The following is a 7,868-nucleotide window of genomic DNA, read 5'->3' as shown; positions in this document are numbered from 1 at the left end:
TTTACTACACCAGTGAAAGGTATTTTTTTCACTCACCAACCAGACACTTACCAACAGGATTCTACGACAATACATAAATGTCTTCACCAGGAGATCTCTGGATTGGGCTACAGCAGTTTGGGAATCAGACAATCATGTTTGAACTTTGTTCAGCCATTTCTCTAAGCTAGTGCACAAAGTTTCTGAGTATCCTGTGAGAGGAAAAGACATCTCCATGCAATTACTCCAGCTTTGTCAATGGTCTTAATCTGTAGCTGAGTATTTTGTTAAATTATGAACCCTGGCTGTTCAGAGCAGATGGAACAAGGTGGGTCTTAAAGCAGGATCAGGAGATCTCTCTCTCTCTCTCTCTCTCTCTCAGTATTTCACACTAACCATCCTCCTGGGCAATCTGTACGAGGACTCCAGACAGTCAACTTGTTCTCTTGTGTCACAGAGAACCTACCCCCAAGCCTCTAACAAGGAACACCAACATCGGCTGAGGCTCCAGTTATGTTTCTACTGTGGACACCGTAGGACACCGTTGCCATACCTGTCCAGAAACATCCTCATGGGCTACTAAGGTGAGCCTCAATCCTTGTCCATTTAATCTGATGTTACCAGTTCAGATAAGTAATGCTCAACCCTGATAGATTCCGGTTTGGCAGTTAATATTATTTACTGCCAACTGTTCCAAACCTCCATGTTTTCCTTGCATGCCACATCAATAGAGAACCCTGCTCCTACCCAAGAGGACCATGTTCCCCAGGACCTCCAGGAGGCATCCAACCAGGAGGCTCCCACCACACAGGCCATGGTACTGGGCCATCAAACTCCGCTTCAATACTACACCCCCCAAAAGCATTATTTACCCTCTCTCTTTCCCAGAAACTTACGTCATGGAGGACTATGTTGAAAAGGCTCTCTCTGCCAGTTTTAAACAACCCTCCACATCTCTGGCTGCAGCAGGATTTTTCTTCTTTCAGAAAAAAGATGGCATAGATGGCATATATGGCAAGAGTGCATATCACCTCATACAGATCTGAGAGGAGAGTGAATGGAAGACGCCATTTATGACCATGTGTGGACACTATGAATACTTAGTTATGCCGTATGGGTTGACTAATGCTCCAGAAGTATTCCAATCACTCATCACAGAAATCTTTAGAGACTTTTTAAATGTGTATGTGATTGCATACATTGACGATATCTTAATCTATTCCAACATTATTAAACAGCACATAACCCATGTCCATAAAGTGTTATCCCATTTACTCAAGCAACAACTCTTTATAAAAGCTGAGAAGTGTCCCTTCCACCAAACAACAATTACCTTCCTGGGGTACATGATCAGCGAAGAAGGGGTGGAGATGAACAATACCAAGGTCAAAGTTAGAAAATTGGGCACGCTGGAAATTCCTAGTAATCACCGTCCTGCAGAATTTGGAATACATCAAGTATGCAAAATAACCCTCGCCAGCCCCAGTGGGCACTGTTTTTCACAAGATTTAACTTCACGGTAATGTACCAACCCGGAACAAAGAACAGAAAAGCTGATGCCCTTATCAATAAGAGCCAGGAACCTTGTACCTTGCATCTCCTTGTACCGACAAGTCTGAGAATGAGGACTATTCCAAGGCTACACACAGCTCCTAGTTCCAGACACCTGGGCATAAACAGGACCACCAGCCTGGTACAAAGCACATTCTGGTGGCCCACACTCTCAGCAGATGTCAGGAAATTTGTGCAAGCATGCACAGTCTGCGCTCAATCCAGAATCTCGGCAGGTCTGCTCAAGCCCCTACCCATAACACAGTGACCCTGGTCACATGTTGCACTGGACCCTGGTCACTGACCTCCCCACTTCCCAGGGCTATACCTCAGTTTTGGTAGAAGTCGACTGATTCTTCAGATCATGCAAGCTGATACTCCTTAAGGGCCTCCACACAGCAATGGAAGTAACTAAAGAACTCGTCAACCATGTATTTTGTGTCTATGGAATACCATTTTGACATTGTGTAAGACAGCGGGGTACATTTCACATCAAGGGTGTGGAGAGCCTTCTGCAACAGCTTAAACATCAACATAAGCTTGACATCAGGCTATCATCCACAGTGGGACGGGCAGGCAGAATGCCTTATTCAGGAGCTGGGATGCTGCCTACGGGCTCACTGCAGCCAGGAGCAACACAGGTGGAATGAGTTCCTACCATGGGCAAAGTACACACAGAACTCTTTGACACAATCACCCACGGATCTCATGATGTTTTAGTGCATTATGGGCTACCAGTCCCCTCTGTTCCCATGGTCAGGAGATCCATTTGATGTACCGGTGGTAGACGAATGGTTCCAGTGCAGCAGGGAAGTATGGGAGCCCATGTATGACTTCAGACGTCAGTCAGGTGGCAGGAGACACAGGCAAATTGCCACCAATGCTCCCACCTGCAGTACCATCCAGGTCAGCTCATATGGCTATCCACTAAGAATCTGATTAAAGTTACCCTGCAACAAACTGAGCCTAAGGTTCATAGGACTATTTAAAATTATACGCCAGGTAAACCCAGTTTCTTATCACCTCCAGCTACCTCTAACATACTGTATCTCCCCCACATTCCATGCATCCCTCCTTAAACCAGTTCACTCCACAACAGATGCTAATAATGTCACCTCCCCCACCGCCTCCACCTTTGGAAATTGAGGGGTTGGCAAGCTTATTTGGTGCATATCATTCTTGACTCCCGGAGAAGAGGAAGACATCTCCAGTATCTAGTAGACTGGAAGGGCTAATCCCCCAGAGGAAAGGTTTTGGGTGTGGTCGGAGGACATTCTAGATCACTCACTTATAAGGGAGTTCCATCAAACACATCCCAACAGACCCGCACCTAGAAGGAAAGGATGCCCAAGGAGAAGAACACCTGGAGGTGTCCCTAGAGAGGAGGGTTCTGTAGCATCACCATCTGCACCACCATCACCAAACCACCAGAGAGAGCCATTGCCCAAATATTGAGCGGCTCCACCCTCAGAGTCACTTTTGGGTTCACAGACTTTATAAGCCATGCTCACAGTACTTACAGTGCAAAGTATTGTTAATTATTGCTGCATTTCCAAGCCATTGATTATCGTTTGCTTTCCTTGTTATTGACCTTTTTTCCGTGTTATTTACCTTGGTGCTTTACTGGTGATGAGTTTGGATATTGTGTTTTGTATTTGTTTACTACTCTGACTGTCTCTGGTATTTACGATTTTGTGCCTGTCTTCTCCGACTATATTTCTCGTCTACCATATTGAATTACTTGCTTATTCTTCTGTGGATTTACTAATGAATATCCACATATGAATTCTAACCCCGCCTCCATGTCAAAGAAGGTCTGAAAATATTTCAAATCTCTCTAGCTAAGTCTGACTTTTTTTAAGGATTTGATTCAGTTTAGATAGTGGTGGTCAAAATGTCTGCGATGCTCCTATGCATAACATCATCATTAAAACAGGGAGGAGGGCTCACACAATTTTTGCAGATAACAGAAGACTTTTAGAAAAAATTGAGAAAAAGCATAGTGGTCTACGCCCGTGCATTGACCACTGGGGCCTAAACTCAATAAGTATAAGTCCTATCTGCCCTGGAACATAGACATATTTCCACATTGTTTCTGGGCTACATCATCAGCTCCCAGGAGATGGAGATTGACCAAAATAAGGTAAATGCAGTCACCCACTGGCCAGAGCCCACTACCATCAAGGAACAGCAGCATTTCCTGTGGTTTGTGATCTTTCAACAAATATTAATTTGGAGCTATACCATTGTCACCACTTCACTGACTTCACTGATAAGGGGGAAACCCAAAAAGCTCCAGGGGAACAAGGCTGTGCAAGGCTGTGTTGACAACCTCAAGGAATGATTCACCACCACCCCTGTGCTGAAACAGCCTGACCTTTAGTAGTCAAGGTTGACATGTCCAACTGCAGGCACCCATCATGGCACCCTGTGTAAACTGTTTCTGTGTGTGTATTTCTCATGCACACTAACCCTGGCAAAAGCAAATTACGATGTGGGAAACAAGGGACTATCGTCTATTAAGGCCACACTGGAGGAGTGGCAGTATTAGCTTGAGAAAGTAGAACACCATTTCATGTCATTGACATCATACATATTTAAAATACATTAAACACACTAGGACACTAAATCCCCATCAAGCCAGATGGGCCTTGTTTTTCACCAGTTTCCAGCTCACTGTCACATTCCACCCAGCCACTGAAACACCAAGGCTGATGCTCTCAAACCTGTACACCATGCTAGCTGCCCCTGCCACTTCTACAAGTCATGCCACCTCATTCCCCTGAAAGGGATGCCCACAGCCAAGAAGACAGCTGAGGTCCTATTCCAACCATAATTAGGATATATGGTCTTCTGGAGGACATTGCTTGGACCAAGAGGCACAGTTTACATCTTTAGTGTGGAGGACCTTCTGTGGTCACCTTAACATTAACATCAGCCTCACCTCTAGCTACCACCCTCAATCATGTGGGCAAGTAGAGCAACTGGTCCACTCTAATCCTAATGTAGCTGGAAACAACACACATGGAGTGAATTCCTCCCATGGACAGAATATGCACAGAACTGACTCATTCACTCTTCCACTGGGCTCACCCCCTCCTTTCAGTGCATCCTGGGTTACCACTCCCCTTTATTTCCATGGTCACAAACACCAAACACATTAATAACTAGAAATATAGCCAACAGGACAGAAATGAATCAGGGATTATTTCCTCAGCAGTGTTACTGAGAACAGACATAAGTCAAGTGAAGAAATAATGAGGCTCATATTTAAATACTGTGAGGGATTTCTACCTCAGGTGATGAGACAGAGACTCATGTGGATGATGCTGATTCTTAGATAAAACCTTATAATTCCAATGCCTCAAATTATCTTCTAATATATCAGATAATGGCAGAGCCAACACAAGGTGAGATTTACAACCTTCTTTCTTATTGTTCACTGTGTTCTTTTAATCAAATTGACCCACAACAATTACACTACAAATTTAATTTAAAACCCAGATGCTACTGAAAAAGAAACAAACATGATGTTGATACTTTTGAAAGAAATTGGTGTCTACTAGACAGGGAAGTGAAAGTCAACATTAAAGAAATGAGGACTCAGTTACTGACAGCTTGAAACCTGAACCCTAAAATATAATGTTAACATATTAAATAAGAACATAATAAAATTAAACATAAGAAAATAAAAACATTCACAGACTCACCTGATACAGTCAGTGTAACAGCATCACTGATCTCTGAGCTCTGAGAGTCTCTCCCATGTCCTCTGCAGGTGTAGGTACCACTGTCAGAGTCATTAACAGACGAGATTTTGAACTCCTGCATTGTGCTGTCTGTGGAGAATCTCTCTCCTCCCTCTGTGAATCTGTAATTATTTTTCTTCCATCTGTATGTCCACTGAGTGTCTCCTCCTCCCTGTATGTCACATCTGAGAGTAACAGTCTCTCCAATGAACACGTGTGTATCAGGGATTATGGACACCACAGCTTTAGGACTCCCTATAAAACATTCTGTTGTTAATAAACCTTACATAAAGTCATTCCCAAGTCTACACTACTAATATCATGTTTAGAGTGAATTCAAATTCAAATTTAATTAGTCACGTACATAATCGTACACAGTATGATATGCAGTGAAATGCTTACACGACTGTTTTGACCCTTGAAAAAGGAAAAGGAAAAGGAATAAGGACAGAAAAAAAAGACAAGGGCAAAATATAAAAATACAAAATATAAGAATACGAATGATACTAAAAATACGAAATATAAAATATAAAAACAACAAGTTCACAGTAGGTAAAAAATAAAACAGAATAAAAATAGAATAAAATATAATAAATATAAATAAAGTAAGCTATGATATATATGCATATAGAATATGTATATTAAATAGAATATATATATAGGAAGTGTAAAATACAATAACTGTGCAAAATTATATAAAATTATTTAAAGTGAATAGTGTGTAGTGTGCAATAGTGTCCAAGGTGCAGACAGTAGCAGTACAAAATTTTGCAAAATTATATAAAGTGAAGTGTGTAGTCTGCAATAGTGTCCAAGGTGTCCAAGGTGCAGACAGCAGCAGTACGGGGTGGTCACGAAGTGGAATAAGGTGATGAGGTGATGAGAGCAATGGTATTGTCCATCTTTAAAGTGCAAATGTGCATAAGTCCTCTTTGTATGTAAACAGGAGCAGACTGTGCAACATGTATGTTTATGTGTTTGTATTGTGTTCACAGTCTTGAAATGTGCAAATGTACATTTGTGTGTTTATTGTGTGCCACAGTCCTGTAATGTGCAAATGTCGGCTGTGGTCGGTTGGCATTCCAACACGTGTGTAGGAGCATAGTAGGTCTAATCAGTTGAGTCCTATGTGAGGTTCTGATTGAGAGACCGTATAGCCTGCGGGAAGAAGCTTCTCCTCAGTCTCTCAGTGTTGGCCTTCAGGGAGCAGAAGCGCTTCCCTGACCTCAACAGTGAGAAAAGTCCATTGTTGGGGTGGCTGAGGTCCTTCACGATCTTCCTGGCCTTGGTCCAGCACTGCTTGTTGTAGATTGAGTGCAGGTCAGGGAGCTTGGTATGGATGATGCGCTCAGCTAATCGCACCACCCTCTGAAGAACTCATCTGTCCTGCATGGTGCTGTTCGCAAACCAGGTGGGGATGTTTCCCATCAGGATGCTATCTATGGTGCAGGAATAAAAGTTCCTTAGCACCTTAGCAGGCAGTCTAAAGTCTCTCAAGCATCTGAGGTTGAAGAGATGCTATCGGGCCTTCTTCACCACAGTGTTGATGTGGCAGGACCATGACAGTTCCTGCGTGATGTGAACACCAAGGTATCTGAAGCTGTCCACTCTGGGCTGTTGTTGATCACAGGGGTCTGGTAGTTCCTCTCCTGCTTTTTGCTGAAGTCCACTATCAGCTCCTTAGTCTTGCTGACGTTAAAGTGGAGGTTCCTCTGGCACCAGTTCTCCAGAGTCTTAATCTCATCCAGGTAGGCTGTCTCATTGTTGTTGAAGATCAATCCAACCACAATAGTGTCGTCAGCAAACTTGATCATGTTGGTGGAGTTGGTAGTGGCCATGCAGGCATATGTGTACAAAGAGTACAGCAGGGGGCTCAGAACACAACCCTGGGGGGCTCCAGTGCTGAGGGTGAGTGAGGCTTAGACATGTCTGCCCATCCTTACTGCCTGTGGTCTACCAGTTAGGAAATTGGAGATCCACTGACAAAGAGATGGGCTGAGCCCCAGGTGCTCCAGCTTGGTGGTGAGTGTGGAGGGGATTATAGTGTTAAACACTGAACTGTAGTCAACAAACAGCATTCTAACATAATTCCCCTTCCTAGTGTCCAGGTGAGTGAGTGATGTGTGAAGGACGTGGGAAATGGCATCGTCGGTTGAGCGGTTCAGGCAGTAGGCGAATTGTAATAGATCCAGGGTGTCTGGTAGTGAAGCGATGATGAAGTATCTGACCAGCTGCTCAAAGCACTTCATTACTACTGAGGTCATGGCTATAGGGCGGTAGTCGTTGAGGGAAGCAGGATGGGGTTTCTTCGGGACAGGAACAATGATGGACTCTTTGAAGCACGTGGGGATTGCCGATTGGGTTAAGGAGAGGTTGAATGTGTCTGTGAACACTGGTGCTAGCTGGTCAACGCAGGCTCTGAGGATTTGACCTGAGATTCCGTCTGGTCCTGCTGCTTTCCTGGTGTTCACTCTCCTGAAGGCTCTCCTCATGTCATGCTCAGAGATGATGAACGCATTGGTGTTGGCATTCTCTTCCTGTCTACAGCCATTAGCATTAGCTGTAGCATTAGCTTTAGCGTCGTTAGCT

This window comes from Hemibagrus wyckioides, linkage group LG07 (assembly GCF_019097595.1).
Source record: "Hemibagrus wyckioides isolate EC202008001 linkage group LG07, SWU_Hwy_1.0, whole genome shotgun sequence".
NCBI lineage: Eukaryota > Metazoa > Chordata > Actinopteri > Siluriformes > Bagridae > Hemibagrus > Hemibagrus wyckioides.
Note: the sequence above shows the minus strand (reverse complement) of the source record.